Source organism: Bombus fervidus, chromosome 16 (genome assembly GCF_041682495.2).
Source record: "Bombus fervidus isolate BK054 chromosome 16, iyBomFerv1, whole genome shotgun sequence".
Lineage (NCBI taxonomy): Eukaryota > Metazoa > Arthropoda > Insecta > Hymenoptera > Apidae > Bombus > Bombus fervidus.
Window position 1 is genome coordinate 4,622,498 of NC_091532.1, and position 24,484 is coordinate 4,646,981.

The following is a 24,484-nucleotide window of genomic DNA, read 5'->3' on the forward strand; positions in this document are numbered from 1 at the left end:
AATTCTACAAGTGTCACTTCGTTTACGGCAAAATGTTCAAACACGTAACGACGTTAAGAAAGACGTACGGTGTTCGGGCCGAGTAAAGCGGTTCTTCCAATTAACTCGACACTGGAGCGGCCGAGTACGAAATAGGAGAAAACGCATTCGGAGTACAAGGATCAACGCAATTAGAGAAATAATTGGCAATTAATCAACGTGGCTGTGGAAAAATCCAAGGGTCCCGCCGGTTCTAAATTCCTGGCGGTTTCGTTTGGTCGCTTATCAACAACGTAACTTCGGTAATTACACGAGTGATGTCTCATTAAGTCGCGTTACACTTGGTGGCTGGTTAATTAACCGACGTAATCGCCCCGGTGTTTCCAGCCCCTTGTTGACGTAACGAGAACGCGAAAACACGAGAGCCTCGAGAAAATCGGGAAGGAAAATCGAGCAAAAGGCGCCTTTTTCTTCTTAGTTCTTCGTCTTCTCGATTTTTCCTTCACTTTCTCTCCCTCTTTTTCTTTATCTCATTACGTAGTCGAGATATTCGGAGGAAATTTCAATAAGCGATTTCCAGCTGGTCGAGAGGTCACAGACAGCGAAGATTGCTTTAATAAAGAAGCAAAGCCGAGTTTCGGCTTTAATGCGAGTCAACTACGTTGAATAAAGTGCCTCGGGATAGGCTGCTCCTTTCGACGTGGAACCGAGCTGTTAGAGGCGACAGAATTTCCAATAATAAATGATAAAGCGACGCGAATCCGATTCGAACGTGATAAATCCATCTAGCCGGTTCTCCCTGTCTCGCTGTTGAATTTATTGGTTTCACGGAGTTCCCTGTTATGATATTGTTCGACCGGGATTCTTTATGATTGACTTTCGCCCGATGTTTCTTCTATTTAGTTGGAAACATTCCGACACAGTCAAGTCGAAGAAATTGTTCGCTGGTAAAAGTGTAAAGTTTGCCGAGCAACTTGGGATTCCAGGGAATATTTGGAGCTGCGCGTGCTTAGAACATAGAGTAGTTCATTTTCGCGAATCCAGCGAATTTTGAATATCGAGGTTCGAGCGTTAAAATTTATTACGCTTGCTCTCGGAATTCTTGATTTAGGCGATTCTCGTATGTACAGACATTTCGAAAAATTCTATCCAACGTAGAAAGGAGATTCGATCTAACGTACAAGTTTAAAAAATGTTGATGGCAATTGCAGATCTCGCGAAGGGAAGTTTTAGAATTTACAATTTTTCGAGGATTCTCAAACGGAATCTTAAATCTCCTAGACTGTGCAGACTTTTGGACCAACGTAAATTCACGGAATTTTATGATTCTCTATAAGCACTCGAAGCTTTAGTGCGTCTTAATCTTCCGAAAGCTACATTTTCCAAACTTTTCTTTCTTACTATACATTTTTTTATACTTCTCTAGGCTGTTGTAAATTCTCGAAATCTTTCAAAGTCAGCGGAGTTCTAGAATTCCCCGCAAGCATCCAAAGTTCCATTATATCTCGATCTTTCGAAATTTGCACCGTCCAAATTTTTCATCCTTATTCTACGTTTTACTATCCTCCTTTTTCTTCTTTTTCGTACATTCGAAACGACGAAACACAGCAACTTTGTGATACTGTATGTCGGACGAGGCTCGAAAGTTCTGTTGCGTAATACTCTGCATACCTGCGAGACTAACGGCAGGAAGAACAACCGTTTAAGCTGTGTTTCGCGATAAGAATGAAAGAACGATAAAAGTTCTTCAAAGCGTATTCAGTTCGACAGGTGGAGGGGCTGTGCATAGGACACAGCTCTGCACTTTTGCTCGAGAATTGAAAAAGTTGAATGAACGAAACTTAAAAACTTCCGCCCCGACGCTTCTCTTCCGGCCGATTTCTACGAATTTCATTAATGTGTCTGCCTTATCTTCTGACCGCTTTTCCGTTCGCCCCTATATTTTCCCATTTCGTTAATCCCAAGAATATCTTCCTAGAAGAAACTATCTTCGTCCTCGATGTTAATCTTCTTACAGTCGATGAATTCTTTTTTTTTTTTTTTTAGAATAAACAACTTGTTACACCGTTAATTTTCTCCTTTTATTTTTTAATTTAATTTAATATACAAGTGATTATTATTAAAGTTGGAGAAGCTAATTTAATTCCAACTCACCCCTCTTTATATTTTAGCGTTTCTTCTCGACAATCAACCGCATGCCAATTAGATTAACCAACTTCTTTTCTCCGCGATGGGTTTTTCCTTCGTTGCTGAAGGATTATTCGAGGCACGTAACTCATCGTCGTGCATTTTCCCGCCTATAAGTTCGTTTATCGTCGAAAAGGAGCGACCTCGTTTGTTTCTGTAGCGAGGCCGTTTAACAGCGTTATTACCATCGCGACGATCGCAATTATGAGTCAGACTCGTTTGACCGGAAACCGTCATTAGGATTTATACTCCTTAACGCCGCGTTCCCGGAAACTTGTAGTTACCTTCCGACACGCTCGTTTGGAAAACCAGCTGGGAGAAAATGGGCGGATTAAATGGAAGCTTATTGCCGACGCGATGATATTAGAAAGACCGGTCTTGCGCAAACATTCCAATCATGTAGATTTAAAAGTTTATAAAAACGTAGTACGAAGATATTCATAAATATATACGTTCATACGTTTCATACATTGTATAATATGTGCATTATATATAAACAAATATGTGTATATGCGTTTTAAAATACGTTTAAAAATTGCAATACGAAGATATTCAGAGATGTATACACGATTACAGTATAAAAAGTTCTAGTTAATTAAAATGTTCATAAATATGTACGATCTGATTGAAAAAAATTTCTATTAAATCTGAGACTTTATAAAACTTGTAATAGGAAAATATTCATCAATATACGTATATATGTTCTGTTAATTAATTTTTTAATTTCAACAATTATCTTCTTTTTTTTTTTAGAGAGCTCCCCCATTAAAGATGATTAATTCTAACCAATTGAATATCAGAAATACATATATCGTACGTATATTTTAATCGTTCGAAATTCGCCATCGAAAGAAATCTGCTTTCCATGAGATTGATATTAATAATCGATCGATCCGCCGGTTAAAGGGAATGAACGAAACTGTTGCGGGATAGATTTCTATGGAAATGCGTGCGTGGCAGCATCTGGTAGTTTCTGTTGCCAGGCGCGATTACTCGTGAGAAAAGTAACTATTAAAATTTACGCGATACACCGGTGGGGGAGGAAGGTAGTGGAACAATGCTGAGAAAGAAAGTGGAGCTCGTTGTCTGTGAGAAGAGATCGTCCTATTTACGAAATACCACGAACTGACTGATGGAGATATTCGGCACATATCTGCCGACGATTATGAAAATGTCTAAAACTTGAGGAAGTTGAACATTTTAAAATTTGTATAAATATTTGGCTCAAAATTGCACGATCGGGATGATGCTGACTGATCGTTGTACCGAATGATTCGAAAGAGACATCGTGTAATTTATAGGACTCTTTTATATTTCGGAAAATCGACGAAGGATACGAGAAAATGTTAAGCGAACTGATAAACGATACTGTTGCATAAAATACATAAACTGATTATTTTTTTAACAGCGAAAACCCGCTTTGGACACGATCGTGGTGAAAATGAATTATTCGAAGAGATCCTAATCGAATCGATGATTGACTGTCGATGAAGCCGAACAGGATCTCTTAGTCTCCAGCGCAATGGAATTAATAAGCTTTTAATCGTATCTGATCGTGTATAGGTTAGCGGATCGAAGGACCAGAACCTACCCTTAGTATCTCATGGGGATACTCCGTATTAGACCAAATGCAAATGCCGTATTCGAAGTTCTGATTGGCAATGCACTCGGGACTCGATATCCCTATGAATAGTATCGTGGACAATTTGATCCTGCATGTAGTTAGCGGTTTAGAATTGGCATAGTAATGGAAACATAGACCATCGTCGATTTTATTAAGCAGCACTGAACATTCCCATTTTGATTCGACCCATTCATTTCGCAAGATCGTACTTCTTTTTGCATCTTTATCGTATCTTTATCTAAAACGAAATAAGATGGATAAGTTTCGTTATCGTTCGACGATTGATCAACGTGTTTCTGCGATTTTTTAAAATCTTCGACACATTAAAAGGCTTGTGTTTGCTTTTAAATGAACGTCCAGTTGTAGGAAAGTATCGATGGACTTGAAATTCTTAGCAATTTCGCCTCTGACGTGAATTTTATCGGAGAAACGAGCCAAAGAATCTTTCTCTGCCCAACGAAGAAAAATCTTACCTGAGCTTCCTAATCCCATAGGTCGTTGATTCGACTATGGATGGCCTGACTTCAGGGTTATTCAAGGTCTCTAAAAAATCTGAACTGTACGATACATCAAGATCCCATTTGAAAGTCTATGCGTCTTCGAAGACTACTCTAACTCGGCCTTCGTATCTCCTCCTTATCTCGATTATACACTTACTACATCGACAAAATTTGCAATATTGCCCGCACCCCGTCCTTACGCTCCAGTTCCTTGAGCCACCTTACCATTCCAAAACCTTAGCCGAATCGTGGAATTATTCACGCGCGAGGATACGAAGACGATGAAAGTGGCACATCAAATTTCACGAGCATCGATAGAAGAGGCCACGTGAAAGATATCTCGATTCAACCCAGCGGCTGAAACCTATCTGGGTCTCAGTTAACTCCACGCATTCCGCTCGCTTGACCCCTAACCAGGGAGATGAAATACTGCACGTGCTTCGCGAGACAAATGTAGACGTGTTGAGCGACTCGCATAAATCCTGATCAATTTTCTTCCTTTTTTTCTCTCTCTATCGTTCTCTCTCACACGCGCAAACAGGCTTTCTCTCTCTCTCTCTCTCTCTCTTTCTGTCTCCCTGCCGCCCTCGCCAAGATGAAACGTAAAACGAGCCGATCATAGAACAAGCATCGAATATGGCAATTTGTCTGGCGCGTATCAATTTCTATTAGTGCCAGCAGCACCACTCTCGAGTAATAGAAATGTCAAGAACCGTCTCTGGACTTTGTTCTGTTATCCCGAGGACGTGTCTTGAATATTCCCTACCTGTTATTCTAATTAACCCGTGGCACGGAGTTTTGGGTCACGTCGTGATTTAAAGGCAGCTAATTGCAAGTTGGATATCTTATTATTAATCGTGAAGTTAACTTTCGGCGATTGTCCCAGCTACGCCAATATATCCTCTGTCGTTTTATTTATTTATTTGTCTGTTTTTTCGTTTATCAGTTAACGGATTACACCGCTTGCTACAATTTTCCTTTTCATTTTGCTTTGTATTTTATTTCTTGCTCGTAGCGATAAAGTCGTTCGTTCGCTTCTCGATTTTAATTTCTTCAAATGCGCTATATCGTGTTTTTTTATCGATTCTCACGGAATAATTACGCATAAACGAGCCAATGAGCGTAAAGCGGATCTCGCTCGAGCTTCGAACGATAGGAATAAACCACGGAAAAGATCGAGTTGGCGAGCGATGGAGTTAGCCTGTTTACAGACACGGCCGAGACAGTTGTTTGCGGCAAAGTTGGTTAAACGCCGAGATGAGTGGAATGGCGGATGTGACCTGAAAGTTCTAGGCGGAACATTAAGCTTCACGAGGCTGAGAATGTCAGGAAGATTTATGTAATTGTCCATGATCTTGTAGACGAATGTTGGATCTGCCATGGGCATACGTTCTTGCGCGCGAGTAATTCGAGTGAGATAAATAATTAATATCGATTCATAGATTTTAAGTATTTGTCGATTCTTCTGAATTGCGAGGTGATTTACGGAAGTTTAAATAATAATAAATAATGGAAATTTAGTTTTTAATATTGATAAAATTATTTAGCAAAGTTATTGCTAATTTTATATGATTTAAAGGGAGCCTGATATAAAATACTTTACATATCATACGATTTTATATTACGTTAATTAATCTCAAATTAATTTTACTACGATCCTATACAATTTCAATTTAATCTCGTACCTCGACATACTTTTTCATCTTGTGGTTTTCTCTAAGCTAAAACAACCGAGTTTTTGTTTCAAGGTAACTGGGCCGAAAAATGGAATTAGACAACGATGAAATACTTGTTCGATCGATACTATTTAATCCTTTTATGAATTATTTGTCGATCATCGATAAGCCTAACTCACGAAACAATTAGAAATTTCGTTTTTAACGTTGGCGTAGGTATCGCAATCAATTTTTCTTTTAATTTACGAGCTAGAGCCATAAATATACAATTGATTGGATCCTCCGGTTAACAATCTCGACGTGTCGCTATCGATTACCGCGTAACCGGTCAGCGGAATTGCCGAGCGGGCTAATCAACGTACTGGAAAATAAAATCGAATCTTCAACAGATGCACGGTAAATATTTGACGCGACATCGGAAGCCAGGTCGGTGAAAAATTTATCGAACATGCACCGTAGCCCACGTCATCGAGTAATCGAGTTTGCAACGCGCTGATACTGCACTCTTATCATCCTGCATTCTATTCGCATTATCTATTCGCGCGTAAAATTGCGACTCATCGCCGATTTCTAGAAATGTTTTTTGGAAATATTTTTTTCCCCCTAACGCTCGTACTTTCTCTTCGTATTGTAGTATCGTAAACTATTGTAATTAGTTTATTAATGATAAATAGATTAAAGAGATGTTAATTAAACAAAAAACAATGGTTATTTAACATGAACTAATTGCAACATCGTATAATAATTAAAACAACTAGATAATTAATTAACAACTCTCGTCAACACTATTTCGGCAACGCAATCCGCGCTCTCTGGCTTCTCAACTCATACTGCTGTTAATTCGTTTATCGTCCCCTAGCAACCCCTTGTCTTTTGTCTTAGCTTCCTATCTCTTGTCTTAGCCACACTAAGCACATGCAACCGCTTGTTTACAATCCGCGTGACACCCCCCAAGTCCCCTCGTCCACGATGCTACATATTTTCATGAATTGAACGTTAATCACTCTTCGAAATTATCAGACGAATCCGTAGTTTAGCATTGGTGTAATATCAACGGCAATTAATTAATTCGATAAATAATAAATAAAAATATTCGATAAATAATAGATAAAAAATAATTAATTCGATGCTGCGTGCGTTAGACGTATCTTGTATTTGTACAAGAGGAATCTGTAATTTGGCATCGGTGTGATTTTTAAATCCATCATTTTAATTGGAAACTGTCAGAGGAATCTATAATCGCACGGCGATGCGTTTGTAACCTTAGACGCGATTTAACGTCTTATCACAGGCGAACCATTTCCATTAAATTCTATTACACTTTGTTACATTATTAGTAGACCCTACGGTTGGATTAAAAGCAGGCTATTGTTCAACTTACTGCGAGTCTAATGCGTCGTCTACAGAGTCAACCCTCAAAGACTCGAGAGGGTGAATCGTGTCCTTTTGAAAAACCATCTCACTGTCTCATTAAAACTTCAACTAGTTCCGTAGGAAGCCTGAGCATGCCGTAGTACCGCTTTCCAAAAGGATATTACTTATCTTGAGAACAGTTCGCGATCCGTGCTACCTACGCATATATAATATTACCGCGTACACGTTCATGCAGATAGATAAATTCATTGCATCGTCATTCGAATAGATGTCGAGATAAACGAGCGGAATTAATCGAAAGAAACGAGAAAAGGAAGAGAAATTATATAGGGGATATTAACTTGAAAGGTGAAAAGGTAATTAAGATAGGAGTAACATGAGAAATATAAAATATGAAAAATCCTATGAAATGTAAAATCAGAGTGATATATGAAACGTGATATCAGAGTAACGTATAAAATATGGAATATGAAATGCCTGCTGGTTGGGTACGTTTTCGCAATCGCTGTGAATATTACGCGTACACGTTAAACTACACGATCGTCTACTCTGTCTTAATAAAATCGATTACCGTCAAATTTACATCGCTTGATTGGTTAACGTTTCGCGTCTCTGTATGGTGTACGCGTTCCACAAATGTTATCCTTCTTTCTTATCGCAGCATCATCGGATGTTTTACCTTCAAACAATCTGCTCGCGATCATCCCCCTCATCGTGCAGAAACTCAGTCTCGTAATTTGGTTTCGTCGAACGGGAGGTAAAATTCGATCGCCGACGATGAAATCAATCGACGGATAACGAACTAGAATTAATTACAGCTGAAAAAAGTGAGCCCTTGGAAAAGAAACGAGCGAAACGAAAAATAAAAAAAAAAAAGGAGGAAAAAAAACACAAGCCTCCAAGTCCAATCAGTTTACTTCACCATGAAACTTCACCCCGATGTTGAACTTCAATTTCCGGCGATTCGATTGGTCGAACTGTATCAGCCGTCGCAATTAAGCCTGGTCGAAAAATTCTTCCGCTGCCATAACTCTGCTTCTTTTGTTCGCTCATCGTTAAAAAAAAAAAAAAAAAAAAAAAATGAGAGAAGAAAGAGAGAGAAAAATGGAAGTAACTAGCCAATCTTGCTGAAACGCGAAAACCAAAGCATTGTATTCAATTTCCAGGACTGCCGTTCCCCTCGAAAGAGCTGCAATCAGTCTAATATCTCGAATCTCGTTAATTAACCTCCCTTCTTCGTCCTTTGCCCCTTCATCCCCTAACCCTTTGGCACTGACGTTTGTTTGGCCGCGATTAGACGCGAGCCAGGATTTAATAGCTCGCGGAATGTAAATCCCGGCGGGCGATGCACATTATGGAAATTTTTTTAATAACTCCCCTCGTCCACGTTCGTAAGCGTACCGCGCGATGGCGGATGATGAATTCGTCCGCAACCCTGAACTCCCTCGTTTCCTTTTTTTTTTTTTTTTCTTTTTCAAGCTCGCCTCTGTCACGTGTTTTTAATTAAACGGTAAAATCCCCATTGGCTATGGGATCAACCAACGAGTGTTTCATTTACCATCCAAGTAATCTATCAGCAGACGTTTCAAGTTGAATATCGTGATAGTGAACGGATCGTTTCGCGAGTAATTATTTCGACTGATTATAGCGAGAGCGTAAACCGTTTGTCGTCGAAACGCCTGTGTCCACTGCGTTTGTTCTCTTGTTCCTCGGTAAGAAAATCTTCTTCCTAATTTTACTTGTCGTTCGTTTCATCTTGAAAGATCGATGCTTTCGTCAGGGGTGAAGGTAATATTTAAATTATAAAGACGCTTTAGAGACATAATCTTGTACTATCGAAAATGGAACCGCGGTTAAGGATCATAGAAGGTCTCGTGTGGATGCAGGAAATTTTTCCAAGAAATTTTGAAAAACCACCGTTTACGTACGTAACGCGTCGAGCATTTAAAACGAAGACATTTTATTCTTTTTACAACTGGCACGAAACGCGTGGTATTTATTTCTAAATTACCGTTATTACGCTGTGAAATGTAACGTTCGCGAAACTCTAGCGAATATTCCAAGAGCATAGAACGTTTTGCATAAAAATCCGTTTAAATCGTATAAACGAAAAATTATTTCAGCAAACTGTCGGATGTAGGTACTCGGTGCCTATTTACCCTTTACACGCTTCCCGCTGGGCGTATTCTTAAACGTCATTTCGCACCGTCCTATGAATTATGAAACGTTTGACGTTGAAGAGGAAGAAGAAAAAAATGGCTATTTTGAACGTCCGTGTAAAAGCAAGAGGATGCTTTATACTCTGTTACAAACTGGAGAACTGGGTCGAAAGAGCGCTTTTCTACTCGAACTTTTTACATCCTCTTAAAGTCACTCCTATACTCTGCACAAGTAGCAGGAGATGGAAGAGAAGAAGAGGAAATAGAAGTAGAAAGGAACGTAGGGAAGAGGTTGTGACGTTTCAATGAGATTCTAATCACGCTTCTAGTTAGCGGCCACTCGCCTCTGTCCTTCGTGCTCGTCCATGAAAAATTAAACTGCCGAACATGATATCCGTGGAAAGCCTCCCCCTCGAAATCCGTTGTAATTTACGAGCGTGTACAGCTTATAAATATTTCAGGGCCTGCTTTCAACGGTCTCCGACGCGCTACGTACGATAGAGATCGTCCCAAACGTGCCGCGACTCTGACTTCGTTCCGAAGGATTCTGCGGCTGCTGAACCCATTTCCGTTTCGAATCTCGTCATCCTTCTTTCTGTCGCGTGAATTCGATTCCCGATTCTTGTAGCTGACTACGTCTCCGAGGGACAGTGCCGTTTGATAATCTTTTTCTTTGCGCGACCCTCTTAAATTAACCATTTTTTGCTTTTTTTGTTTAGCGCGTTGATTTAAGGTAACTTAAAGGTTGAAATTGGATCGTTTAAATAAATTAATTAAATTAAAAATTGTCATTTCGTTACAATTTGATTCTGTATTATAGCAGCTACGCTTATTCTACTCGTCATCGCTTACTTTTTAGGTACACGCTGTTCAAAGTTTTTTGAACAGATCGCAACAGCTAACTAATTGATTAAGTTAAGTAACTAATTGGCTGTAGAAAACGCTGTAAGTGGGAAAATTGGAAAATTTTCATGATCTTTTGGTGGGAAAATTTTCTACATTGTAACGAGAACGCTGTAAGGTAAAATATTAGTGGAATTTCCCTTTCTAAGTGGTTATTGATGCTAATAACGCTGGATTCTTTAGAGAAAAATACGTTAGTTCATCGTTTCTTTGCTTTTATCTATCGAAATGAATGGAACTGTGCTTTATCTACGGCTAGGAGGAGGCACATACAGGCATTCCCAAGGATACTTTTCTTCTTCACGAATTTGCACTATGTTCGTGCGCAAGTTTTATTTCCCTCCTGGAAAAACTTGTTTCTTAACACCTGCACTTTTGCCTTCCCAGGTTAAGTTTCATAATTTTTCCTAGAAATTTTATCAAATTTTATAAAATAAATTCTCTTTCTTTCTAGCATGTTTTTCGAAAAATATCGTTGTTGGTCTATCGTGTATTGTACGAGATCTCCGCAGATGCAATTTGCTCCTCACTTTCAAAGATAATATCGTCGGAGGAAAATCTAGGAAATCAACGTCAAATGTCTGCTTGAAAGGGATTAATTTAATTTTAATATTAATTCTGTGTATCAGTGACTAAACATTTTGGTGTTGAAGTCGTTCGGTGTTACAGCAGAACGCATTAACGTTATTATACCGTAAAATGAAATGTTCGCTTTTCCCATAAACATATCGAAAACCGTGGTACGCGTGTGACCATAAAACCGAGGACCAAGTTCTCCTTAACCTTAACGCATGGTGGGGGAAGAAACCTTGAGTTGCCAAACCTCGTCGTGTTGCTATAGTAAGCTCTACGCATTGTCCTCAAGTGGTGGCAATGCTCTCTCCGACAGTACGCGTTATAAAGTATATGCTTCTGCATAATGCTTAAATTTCCCATGTAGAAATTAAATAGCCAATTTTCTTAATTTTACACTCATATTGGTTTTCATACAAAATTACACTCATATTGGTTTTCAAACTTTCAAGTCAGCGATTTTTGCGATTCGCTGACCTAAATGAATCGGAAGCGTATCTGCATCTCCGACTAAGCAAACGTATATATTGTTTAATGTAAATTATAAACAGCAAATATCGAGTCGATATTCTTCAATTGACACATTGATAATCCCTTCAGTTGATATTCCCTTCGAAGATAAGACAAACTTTAATCTTCTCCCCTGGTGTTTCTTATCTTCGAAGTACACTTTTAACGTGAATAAAATTTTGAATAAATACGATTAATACGATAAAAGAAAACTAAAAAAGATACGAGATGACTAACACTTTAATATTATAATATCAAATAGGAAATTACCTCCAAAAATGTAAGCTTAAGCGAACACGAATCGCGAGTCTCCGGATAAATCGAAGCTTTTGTTCCTTCAAGCTTCGATCCTTCTTAATTACCGCGTTCATCATTGCCCGTTTAAACGTTTCAATGTCCAGTACCATAATTAAATCGATCACGACGCACGAACGAGAACCGATTAAGGCAGTGCATCGGTACAGAAGCACGTGTAGAGAGGCAAGACAAGATCGTTGTGTCCCGACCTGTCTGAAACGAGGCCGTTGCTCAATCAACCAAATACGGCAAACCACGAACGCATTAACGATCTCGTATACATCTAAGATCTAACAAGATAAGAGGCCTGGCCTTTCCTTATTCTATCGGAATTTTGACGTTATTCGTTGCACAGATCTGTCCGCGCCTTTTACATTCGTCGTTTCCTTTTAACCCTTTAGCTATGAATGGCTTCAATGTACGACACTTTAGATTTTAGATCGTTACGCATTTGTCAGATTGATGCAACAGCGAACGCTCTAACGAATGTTATTGTATGAACGTAATGACTTGGAAAAGCCACTGTGGCAACTAAGTGATTGCCGATTTTCTCAATACCACCTAATGACAAAATCATTTTTTGATTGATTTCATGATTTTGTCATTAGGTGGTATTGAGAAAATCCGCAATCACTTAGTTGCCAAGGCAATATTTAAATTCTATCGAGAAATTAGTCGTTCGTAACGTAAGATGGAAAATATAGAAAACTCGGAAGATTCGTAGGTCGCCGAGTAATCTAAAATTTTCGAAGCGTGAAACGCACGAATTTGGAAATTGTTCTAGTCGCGAAATGTACAAATTTCGAAAGTTTCGAATTGTAACTGAAATCTTCAAGCTTTCGAGTTTTGGAGTTTCCAGTGTCTCGAAACTGCCGGATTATCCGAAATTCCAACTTCGGATAACTTTGAATCGTACGACTTGCAAATTTTGGAATTTTCAAATTCTTGTAGCTTCAGAGACTGCGAAACTTTTTCGAAAGTACAAATTCTCAAAGTTTCGCAACTTCGAATTGCGAAACTTGCGAATTTGAAAATTGTCCCATCTTTAAATTGCGAAACTTACAAATTTTGTAATGTTCGTAGCTTCGAATCGCGAAGCTTACGAACTTTGAAATTTTCCAATATTTCAATTCTGTAATTTGTCAAATGTGCCAATTCTCAAATACTTGAATTTTCAATCTTTCAAATTATCTCTACACTGACAAATTTTTCAAATCTCATCGATGAAACTATCGTAGAAAAATTCCATAGAGGCTTAGAACTTCTGACATACCTGCGACAAGTGATTTGCAAATACCTCGCGGCGTATTTTCTTTTTTCCTCGCTGTTTTTCTACGGCTACTCCATAGCTGAAGGGTTAATTAGCTTCGATGAATCGATCAACAAGTCCGCCGCGAAAGGTGTTACCGGTATAATTGTCCTCCTAATTGGACGATCTTGTCGCGTCTTGTACGATTTCTCCTTTATTTCGTCGTTCATTCTAGTCGACTAGGAATGTGTATAACACGACGCTTTCGCTGCTATCGGATTTGTGTTCAGTTTTAATGGATATCGTCGAGAACGAGAACTTTTCTCGTTAAGGATACTTCAATTGGCGAAGACAAAGCGATCGAACTGCACAAACCTTTGGTCTCTTTGATACGTCGCGTCGTTTAAGAAGAGGAAACGAATGGATTCGATGTCGAAATCCAAGTTTTCTGGTAACTGCTTTCATCTCTTTATTCCTTTGCGTGTACTTTATCGGAATTTAGTTTCCAAGTAAATTTTCCTTCGTATTCAATTACTTTTCGATCGACACCAATCGATGTCCTCGTTATCAGACGATCGCAGAATAATTTTTGACGGCGAAATGGTAAAAAGTGACGCTTTTTAGATAAGTAGTTTTTCACAATGGTTATTCTGTCAGAATCTGCAATCTTCAACAATTTTCACTCTCAATGCACTCGTCGTTATTATACTATAGATAGTAGCTGATCGTCGAATACGATTGCTGAATTTTATTACCAAAAAAGATCATTCTATTCTATGGATCCTCGCTTTAGAGAGCGATATATGTATTTCCTAAACTTCTTTCAATAATTGAACATCAGACGAGCCATTGTACAAAACTAAACATCGTTTAAGTCCTTGCACGATACGCGATTAACTGCAAATACTCGAGAAAGACATTGGCTCGTTCCTCGCCTTCCTCTCTTCTTCGAGTCTCTGCAACTCTCAAGTATCTCTCTTGGTCGACCTCGAGAGCGCATCCAAAGTGGCAACTTCTGCTTCTAACAATTCCTAAACACACTGTAGGCGCGGCAAAGCGGACACGAGCATCCGTGAGATCGAATTCCCGTCAGTCCGCTGTAAAATTCAACCCACCTTCCTTTCCATCTTTTTTCCTCGCCTTTCGCGATAATAGCGTCGTCGACACCTGTGCGCTGTCACCGTACTTCCGCATGCAGGTGAGACGTCACAATTTGCGCGTTCTTCGCCCAGGCGCTGCCTTATTAAGTGGCGAATTTACCGACGAAAGCTGGAACCAGCGTCGTCCTTCGGCCAACCAAGTAACTTTGACTCGATTCCTCCTTCTCCGTAGAGTTTTGATCCTCGTTGTACGAAACCAGTTGCACGCGAGTCTGAGCCAGGCCCGCTTCGATCTACGCGAACATCTTCCTCTGTTCCCTTCGTTCCACTCGCGTTATCGTCATAAAGTATCGCGTATGATAAATTATCTTTAAAAGGGGAGGATTTCTTCTCGTGTCGGTGGATCTGTATCAGAGATCGCGGTGTTTCGAACGCGTATTTTAACCAATTAGCTGTTTTCGACGAGTATACTCGTCACGAAGAAATGGCAATATTTTGCGTTGCGACGAGTACACTGGTCGTGTAAGAAGAATAAAAGAATCATTTCGTTGGAAATTAATTCTATGTTATAACAGCCACGCATACTCTGTATTCGACGAGTATACTCGTTGTCGCTTACTCTTTTTAGGTACACACTTTTTTGAGAAGCGACAACAGCTAAATTGCTTGAAGCACATACGTAGCGTATCGATGCATCAAAGATCCGAACTTCTTCCTACAAAGTTTGTACACGTTTTCTTTCAGTTGTCTTTCTCGTTTCGCGTCTACGATCCATTGAATACCTCGTTATCGTCAAAGTTATTATCGAAGGCTGAGTATTTAAGTCTTTAATCCTTTCGCTCGCGGAATTCTTCTTATTTTTATCGAAATAAAATACCGCGATATTTCACTGGAAAGTTATCGTAGTGCTGCGAATTTAGTTCCGACAATAGCAACTGTCTTATCGCTGCTTTATGTAATTAACGTTAGCAAATACGTTATTATAACGGTTGTTATATTTCGTCGTGTATAGGATTTGTTTAAACAAAAGCGAGTGTCTCGTACAGCGCACGAAACATCTTCACGGTCGAGCTTGAAAACTGATCTTAAAGATCTCCAGAGAAATACCTTTCCAAAGCTATGGATTTATATCGAAGGTGTAAAATATACGGACGATCAGAAGTTCCGTGTTTCTGTTAATTTAATGCAACGAATATAACGTTCGTACGCCCTCGGATCATAAATTGTAAGTATAGTCGATATTCTGTTACGTGAAATTAATTTTTCAAGCTGTCATAAATTACCATGAGTATGATTTACATTCACGAAGTATAATATGCTGACTTATATAATATACAAGCTTTTCCTCTCTACATCGGAACGCGCCCATACCTTTCATCGCACCGTGAAAATCTCGCAACAGACACGGCCCATTAATCCCCATCAACGTCCCATCGATACCATTCACCATTGTTCCAGAGATCCTCGTATCACTGGCCGTCGCAAACGTCGAAAAATTCTATGGCTTAAGTATCCTATTGTTTATCGAAATTATCAGTCTGTAGGTACGGAAACAGTTCATCGTGATCGATGCGGCGTCGATCGAATAACATATTGTTATTTTTATTATCGAGAAAATTAAGAGAGTTTTCACAGAAAAACGCTGCTTCGTCGCCATCACCGCGTACATGTTTCTCTTGTAATCAATGAACTTGTACTCTTAAAATTATTGATCTACCGATATATTGAATTAGCGTTCGGAATTTTGAGTGGCCGTCCGTTTATGGCACGACAGGCCCATTCCCTTCTTGAGGAAATTGCGAATTACATGTCCTCCTCCAGCTGTAAACCTAATGACTCCAAGGTCAGGTAAAAAACCGCGGGAAGGACCAGCCGGAAGGACACCATGGACAGACGAAACCCAACGGCTGGTAAGGAGAATCAGCAACGTAGGAGGACAGTTCATCGTCAGACATCGTACCGTGCGGGTGAAATACTTCACTCTCAACAAGATCTTACCACCGTCGTGTTCGTAACATCAAACGTTACTTTTATACAAGTGCAAATACAGTGCTAGATTACTCTAACACTCGATCTATTAAACCTCCTCCACCTTGAGCGTTAAGTCATTCGAGGTACGCGATATCGACCGATCGGTTTGACCCGACCGGTTGCTCTTTAGTCGATAATTCGCAACAATTAGAAAATGGAATTTTGTTATTCTTTCTCGCGTGGCCCAAGCCGCGGATCAAAATTCAAATTTACTTAAGATAACACGTTCCATCGAACGCGCTCAGATTTTTCTCAACGAGATTCCATCGTCCGAACATCATCGAACTGCAACCCATTCAAACGCAAAATCTAAACATTAAGACGAAGCTAGTTTAGCGTCGTACTCATTCATTCGAAAGCTGCTTATCTTGTAAATTTCGCATAATTTGGTAGATATAGCGCATGCAGAAAGAACACTCGAAACTCAGTTTCAAAACGATTCGACACTTGTTGAAATTGTCTGCGTTCGATCGAACTCTTGGCAACTTCGTAAGCCTTTCTAAGTCTTGTGAATCTTGGATGCGGTTGGCGGTAAATTCCTTTACCACTGATGCCTCCAACTTCCTTGGATCTTCTTCCATATTTCGCGCTATATCGACGTTGTTTGTAAAGCATTCTAAATGCTCGCGAAACATCGACTACGCGCGCTAAGCTTTCGAGACTTGTACCATCGACCGCTTAGACCTTCGACACAAATATCCGACGCTTTCACGACTCCCAAGACTTTCGGCAGTTCGCATATAGTCGACGCGATTCCAAGCGATCGACAACACAACGCGACGAATCGACAGGAATCGTTAAATGCGGGCAAAGTGAAACCGATGCGAATCCAAGTGTCCAAGTGCGTTGCAGCCAGTTCGAACGTGTAGGAGAGCAGAGTGTCGACAAAGGACGCTGCCCTCTCTCCTTTCCTCGTTATCAGCAAAATCGACCATCATCAGGCAGGCATCTTGAATTTGTCGCCCCGGCGATTCGCATCGCCGCCGTGTTACCCGACAAATTGCTTTAATTACGACGGCAGTCTGGTTAATTCGCCGACTCGATTCACGTGTCGCGCCACCAAACATGGAAAGAAAAGGGAAAAGAAGAAAAAAAACAAACAAGAGACGAACGTTGGAGAAAGAGAGAGGAGGCGAATAGGCGAGGAGAAAGAAAAAGGGTCCACGATAATTATGAATCGCGTACGAGAGAGAGTGTATCCTCAGCCTGTATCCCCCTTCCTCCCACTGCAACGTACGATTTGCACGGATAATGACGTCGACGTTTGAGAGTCGGGTCACCTAATTACTCGGCCTTCCTGCTCGCTATGAATTCGAATGGTCGACGTCTCGTTTGCCGCTTGTCCTGCGCCGCCCTATTGTATTTCACGCGTTCGCGCGTTCCTAGTTAGTATAATGCACCGGTTAATTACCGGTTCGAGGGTGGTGGGAGTAGATTGCGCGTGGTTTTTCGCGCCGATTCGATCTGATTATGTAACGCTGTGAATGCCACGCCAATCGAAGTCCTGACAAATATACGGGGTGCGGCCAAATAACGCGTACAAGCGGCCACGAGGTGATTTCTTATGAAAAAATTGGAACAAGATGTGGAATAACATTTTTTCATTTAAGGTTTAGCTTTCGAGAAAATCGAGTTTGAAAATTTATCAAGTATACTTGAGCACGGGGTTTTCCTTAATCGTTGGCTGGCGTGGATCGAACGACTAATGCATATAATATACAGTTCGATGAAATTCTATTAAGCTGTCTAAATTCTTCGCTAATTTCTCGCCAAAGATCGTCATTGCAATGGGAGCAGGTTGCACGTGGTGGATTTTCACGTTAGACTCGATCTGATTATGTGGAACTGCGGATAAAAGACAGTTCGATCTGTGTGACACACGGTGTGACAAATTGTTCTGATATTGAAACTAAAATAATCCTATAGCAATTCGACTCTGCGTAACGATGAATCATAACGAAGGCTGAGATCAGTCGTAATAACATGATTTACATCTCTTTCTAAGTAGATTACTCTAATCTCGACTAACGACAAATCCAATTTGTCCGCGTTAAGACCGTAATACATGCAAAACTACCGTCACACCCTGGATAGCACAAGTTCGACCTTACACCGACACGGGTTAACGCAGCTTCGTTTGCATATTTTTTTTTCCTTCCTTTCTCCTTGCTTAGGCACCTAATCTTACGACAAACGATATTTCGAAGCGACAGTTCGAAGAGTTTGATGTTTGTTGAAACGATATTCATCGTGGGCTAGGGAATCTCGTAAGGATCATCTTTGGAGGAACGTGGGTGTAAATAGAGTCGGACACGAATTTCCAAGTTTCTCTTGCGCAATAGTTTGCTAACTAGCAATCGGACTACGAATTTTTATGTTCGTAAAAGACGTTCCAAAGGACGTAAATAAAGGTTTGTTTCACAATCAGATCCAAGAGTTAAGAAAAAGTTATTGGTATTGCAAATCGACAACTTGTGACTTGTAAAATTTCTCTCAAAATCTTTGTTCTGCAAATAGATCGAACAATTAAACAGAATTTCTCGGTGGCTTGTAAAATTTATATTGATATCATATTATTAATCCAAATGTACGACAAGGTGCAAGAATTAATTTCCATCGAACAACTTCAAGTTGAAAACTCATGGTGCAGCCTGCATTAGTACGAAATATCAGCAGCAACAGATGAAGATCTTCGACAAAATAGATTGTGCAATTTACCTTTCGAAACCGAACAGACTGTTGGACAAAATACATTGCCGATTTCTCATGATTCCGTGGAGTTAATTCGCGATCATCCGTTAGCCAATCCTGCCGGAGTTTCCTTGCATTCGCCACGTTTTAATTACTGTAAATCTGTCTCACGTCGGCCGTGAGAGTTGCGCGAAAACGCGAAAGCGTGTTTTCCCTCGGTTTCTTCCGCGACGATCGATTGTTCCTCTTCTCCCTCGAGCCGCTTTCGAACAAGCAGCTTCAGAAACGTAATTAGAAGGCACCGATCTCTCAACTCCCATTGCGATCATCGTCTTTTGTCTGTTCCACGATATCTTCCTATACAAATCTTCAATTCTCCTCCGATCGTTATTAATTAATTAATTAACTGGCAATATCCATGGAGATTCGCATTTTTTGACAAACGCAACTAAAGAAACAGCATTTTGCCTGGCTTATTAAATATTCCAACGTGTACCAACACTTTGAATATCCATTTCTGTACACTTTTATACATTTATATAATACATACTATACTTTTGCATATCTTCAGCCCTCTCTCCCCTTCCAATTTCCCATAAACGCGTTAAGACTTCCATCGCCGCATCCTTCTACCATCATTTCGCAGTTAATGATATTTCTCGGATATTTTGATCAAAACCTGCGCGTACGATTCCAGGAACTCTGCACTTCCCGAGCAAACGCATTCTGAATCTCTCGAAGAGTTTATAACTTTATGCAGAATTTGTTTGTTAAATACCTAGCTCGGCTAACTGTGCAGCAGCCTTGTAACACGCACAACGTTCTTTTCGCGTAGAAGGATGTGTCGCGGAGAGGGAGAACCGTGACAAATGGCTAGAAACCTTGGTGAATCGTGGAGAAGAGCCTTCGATGTTTCGCCGAGGGACGCGATCGACGTATCGGAAAATCGAATCTGGGATAACGTTCGAGTTATTCGTGTCAGATGATGATAAGCTACGATACGACAGCGACGGAACAACGAGCGAGATCTGGTCCCCGAGGTCGACGTCGTTGTCTATCCGTCGTGAATTTAATGAACATCGTTGGCTAGACTCTCGTTCCTGACCAAATACGGAGGGTGGCGATGTTCACCAGCCTCTAAGTGGGTCAAGCCTGGCATCACTTCGCTTTGTATGAATTTTAAATAGCGCGAAGCTGAATCCGCGACGATCGGAGCGAGTTCTTCTTCTTAGTATAATGCGACCGTCGAATGGCTGTTTCGATCATTCAACGTACAATTTTCTTCGATCCAACCGATCAAAAACGCACAGATCCTTTATCGTCTCTTGGCTATATATGTATAACGATATATCTCGTTGCGATTCTAACGCTACGTCTTATGGTTTTTAATACAACAAGATAGGAAGATAGGAAGCGAAAGAACGAGAGTTTCCATAAATCTAAGAAATTTTCCGATGATAGAAAGTGACGATTCGGTCGGAAGCAAAGAGATATTTCAACTTTGGAACGTTTTTAATTACTTAGAGTAGATTTGTACGTGCAAGTATGTACGTGTTCTTTGTGGCAATTTAAGATATCTCCTATCGCAATTTGCCACTTATAAAGCTACACTTTATATAGGAAAAGATACGTCCGTATTGTAATTACTTTATATTTATATTCGACTTTTTCTTATATTTACTTTTTATAGTACCTTCTTCTAGCGTTAGGCTTATTTACTCAGCGCGCTATAAAACAAACAAATTAAACGACAATCGCTACGCTTATTTACCGTGCTACTTGAATATGCAAGCGACGATGAGATCTTGCAATGACGTTCTGCAAAACGTCTTAGCTTCCTTTGCTTCCTGCATATAGTAGAACAGTCTTCGTACTTCGCTCTCAGTTTTCAGTGTCAGCAACTTGGAGCAGATTTGAAGTTAGTATGTGAGGGTATGCGAGGAAGAAATGTTGGAATTTCATATCGCTACGTACGCAAATGAATTAATTCCGATACGCAACAAACTTTTAGATGTCGTAAAGGAAATTTTCCCGAAACATTGCGGAAGCTTAACCAGTTAGGTGTTTCTCACGAGGAATTTTCTATTGCTAATAAAATTACAAAGTAAAACGGGCATTTCGTTGCAACTTAATTCTACGTTAGAACAGCTACACGTACTCTACGTTCGACGAGTATACTCGTCATCGTTTACCTTCCGCCACGCGTTTTAGGTACACGCCTTTCAAAGTTTTCAAAGAGGCTGCAACAGCTGACTGACTAGAAAGAAAATGTTGTCGAGCGGTAATTTTCCACTCAACACGCGCCACTTTGGTGTCTTCCATCGCCAACGATCCGCAAAACGTCGAATAAATTAACTGCGCGTTCCATTTTTCCATCGAATCAGCTCGTGATCAGCCTGGAAATTTGTTAACGTTAATTTGTCGACCACGATATCCTCGAGACAGCGCAACGCGTTGCGACATTGTTCAGAGATAAAAACGAACAGCAGGGGAACGCCGACAATGGCTCGTTCGCGTCAAGGTTTATCGGCGCAGTTGATAGTTGAGGCTGGTCCGGGTTCGCGATCGCCGCTATCCCAGGGTATTTCGAAAATTCGCTATCAGTGACGCGACAAACGCGATAAGCCCGAAAACCGCCAGCGTAGCCTGCATGGTCAGGCAGTAAATCTTCGATGCATCCCGCGTCCAACGAGACGTTTGATTTGTTCGTATCGGTGCGCGTGATTCTCGGGGAAACGGAAACTGTTACGAAGGATCGGAGGGTTTTGTCGATCGTCTGTCTTCGATAGCGAGGTCCTTTAACACGCGCACTATCAGACGCCAAGTCCCGTAATGGGTCGTTCTTGGATCCAGTTGCTTCTCGTAGCGCTTTTTTGGAGAAATTTATAGCAGCAGAGATCAATAGTTTCTTATGCAATTTTCCGATAAATCGTAAATACGGACAAATCAAAAAATACAATATAAGCAAACGATGTGTATGCTGCACAGCTCTAACGTAACAACAGCTCTTACTTTGGGGCGCAATATCTCGACGTCGGTACCGCTAGGCTTCCTCAAATTTGAACTACGTGTACACTGTGTCCTTCTTTACGAGTAGCTAAAATTCGAAGCAATATCTCCTAGCTCAGTTTCCAAACACGAGATGAAGGGAATCTGAAGATATTCGTCTGTTGTTCACGATGGAAGTGCGCGTCTTAAGGTAGTCGCAGCGTAGACTGTCTTCGACGATTATCACGCAGCAACTGAGTACCAACGAAAAGTCAAAAGTACGTAGTTTCTTACATCCGACGAGCGAGGTTCGTTCTTTGAGTCGTTCGTTCTGAATTCCTCGCCACTTTGCTACACCGTCAAAGGGATAGAAGGTAATATCCGCCTAGTGATTTGAAATCCTGGAAACGGTGTATCGACGTAACAATCATAGAGTAGCTTTACGATTCTAATTCCACGATATTCCACTTAAAAGAATGCAAAAGTACGCGCTAGTTAATGAAACGTAACTGATTAATTGCGAATTACAAAACACAGATGTTGTTCCGGGGGAGTAAATCAGGGACGACAGTTCTCCTTTGGGAGAACAAGCATCTTGATAGACGTTACGCAGATGCTTTGAAAAGCCTGCGGTAAGCAGTCACGCGTCGACTCGCATCCACGAAAGATACGACCTCATTTCGCCGCCGGAAGTCCGCTGCGGAACGTTCGAAGAACCGCAGCAACAGCGAGCAAGCAAGCAACAATGAGAATTACTTTCCACCACGTTCCCCGGTTCTAATATTAAATTTTCCAGAAGCCCGCTTATAAACGACCATTTGATAATATTAAAACCGCCACGCGAAACATCCATCGCGATTCGTCAATTCTACGCTTGACCCTCTAAATCATTGAAAACAGATATCGCGTGAAACATTTTACAATCGCGCGCAAACTTGTTGGATAATTTTTTCCTCAAGCTTCTTAGTTTTCCTAATCTTTCATCGTTAATCCCTCAATTTCTTTAATCGATATATATCTCGATACGTACGACACATACACATATACCTCGGTTCTTCCACGCACTGTTAACAAACAAAATTCAATCGCTCGTTAAAAATATCGATAGAAAGTTCCCCTTGGAATATACTTTCTCGAAGAGACGACTAAAATCTCCCTCGTTTCGTTATCTTTTTGCTAATGATTCTTCTATTAAAATTATTTCTACTATTACATCCTCCTATTCCACTATTCCACCAATTTCCGTTATTCTTAAGCTCGTCTGAAGCTTCGTTGCCCGAAAGAAATTCCTACAATTCCTTCTATTCCATTGTTTCTTGTAATCACCTCTTAGTATTCGAAAAGAGAGAGAGAGAGAGATATATATTACATATGAAAAAATAAATATTTCGAAAGCAATCTCCATGTATTGTATTGTTCGCCGTTCAAACTTGCGAGTGGCATAACAAACGACTCTGTTTCTAGCTATAGCAGTTTATCGAATGAAATACGACGAGAGAAAGGGAGAGAGAGAAAGAGCGAGAGAGAGAGAGAGAGAGATTCTGTCGCAGGTAGTGAAAAGCCTCATTCCGGTGTTGTTCGTTGCACGGTGAACGATCTGAAATTCGTATTAAACGACCGTGATAATTGTCTGTTCGCGGGAGACAGGTGGGTTAAAATTACGGGAGTACGCTCGAGACGAACGTAAACGCGCAGAGCCAATGACAAACTAGTTCCACTAATGAGAAGGAGATACCTCGGCGTCTGACTTTTCTAATTATTACCCGCCGCGTATTTGCGCTTGTTGAGACTGAACCCTGTGAAAACTCGAATGGCGGATGCTTCTGAATGAAACGAAAACACGCTTAATTTACGATGTCGTGAATTATTTCGATATCCCAATTGAACAATGCGTTCGCAGTTGGAATTGGCGAGACTTTTCCTCTGTTTTGCACGCACGATGCGACCTTTTGCGACGCTGTTTCTTCTTTCTTTCCACGAGCTAATTTACTTTCTATACGCGGCCGCTTTTACACTCGTACGAACTACAATAAATGAAAATGAAAATCGCTCTTTCATAAGCTTAATCGAATTATCGTGGAGAAAGTGATAACAACAAGATGTTTCGTATTATATTTATGGGATTGAAAATTCGCGGTTCTGCGCGAACAGTAGTAATCATCGAACGATTATATCAATTATACGCGGTAAGTCGAAATAATCGTTATACGGCAGCGTTAAAAAGTCTCCCACTTTGGTAGGTACGTGGTTAACTTGTAATTTCGATAATTATAGCACAAAGGGGAAATAATACGTCCTTTCTCTGTGGTAGCTGTCGGAGCCTCGATCCACGAAGAAATTTCCAATTTAATTAAAGCTAATCAAATAAATTTTTATGGAATTTTAACGTCGAATCTAACCACGAGAAATCAAGAGACAGAAAAATAGAAAAAAGGGAACTACGGTATTCAGACGTTGCCATCCATTAAGATGCGATGGTATTTCCGGTGTAGGTCGAGGGTCGCCTCGGAACGACATAATTCCAATGCAAACAAGTTTCGAGGGGAATAATCGAATTCTCTTTAATTAGCGACGGTAGTAGCCTCATCGACGATAAGCTTCTTTTGAAAAACACACGGAAAAGTTTTAAGCTTACGAATTGAG

The 24,484-nt window shown here is 40.4% G+C and overlaps 1 protein-coding gene across 6 annotated transcripts in view; it reads left to right on the top strand.

The window, feature by feature from the left end:
* The window catches only part of LOC139995386 (uncharacterized), a 223,228-nt gene that overhangs the window by 188,355 nt on the left and 10,389 nt on the right, over positions 1 to 24,484 (top strand). The window lies entirely within an intron of this gene.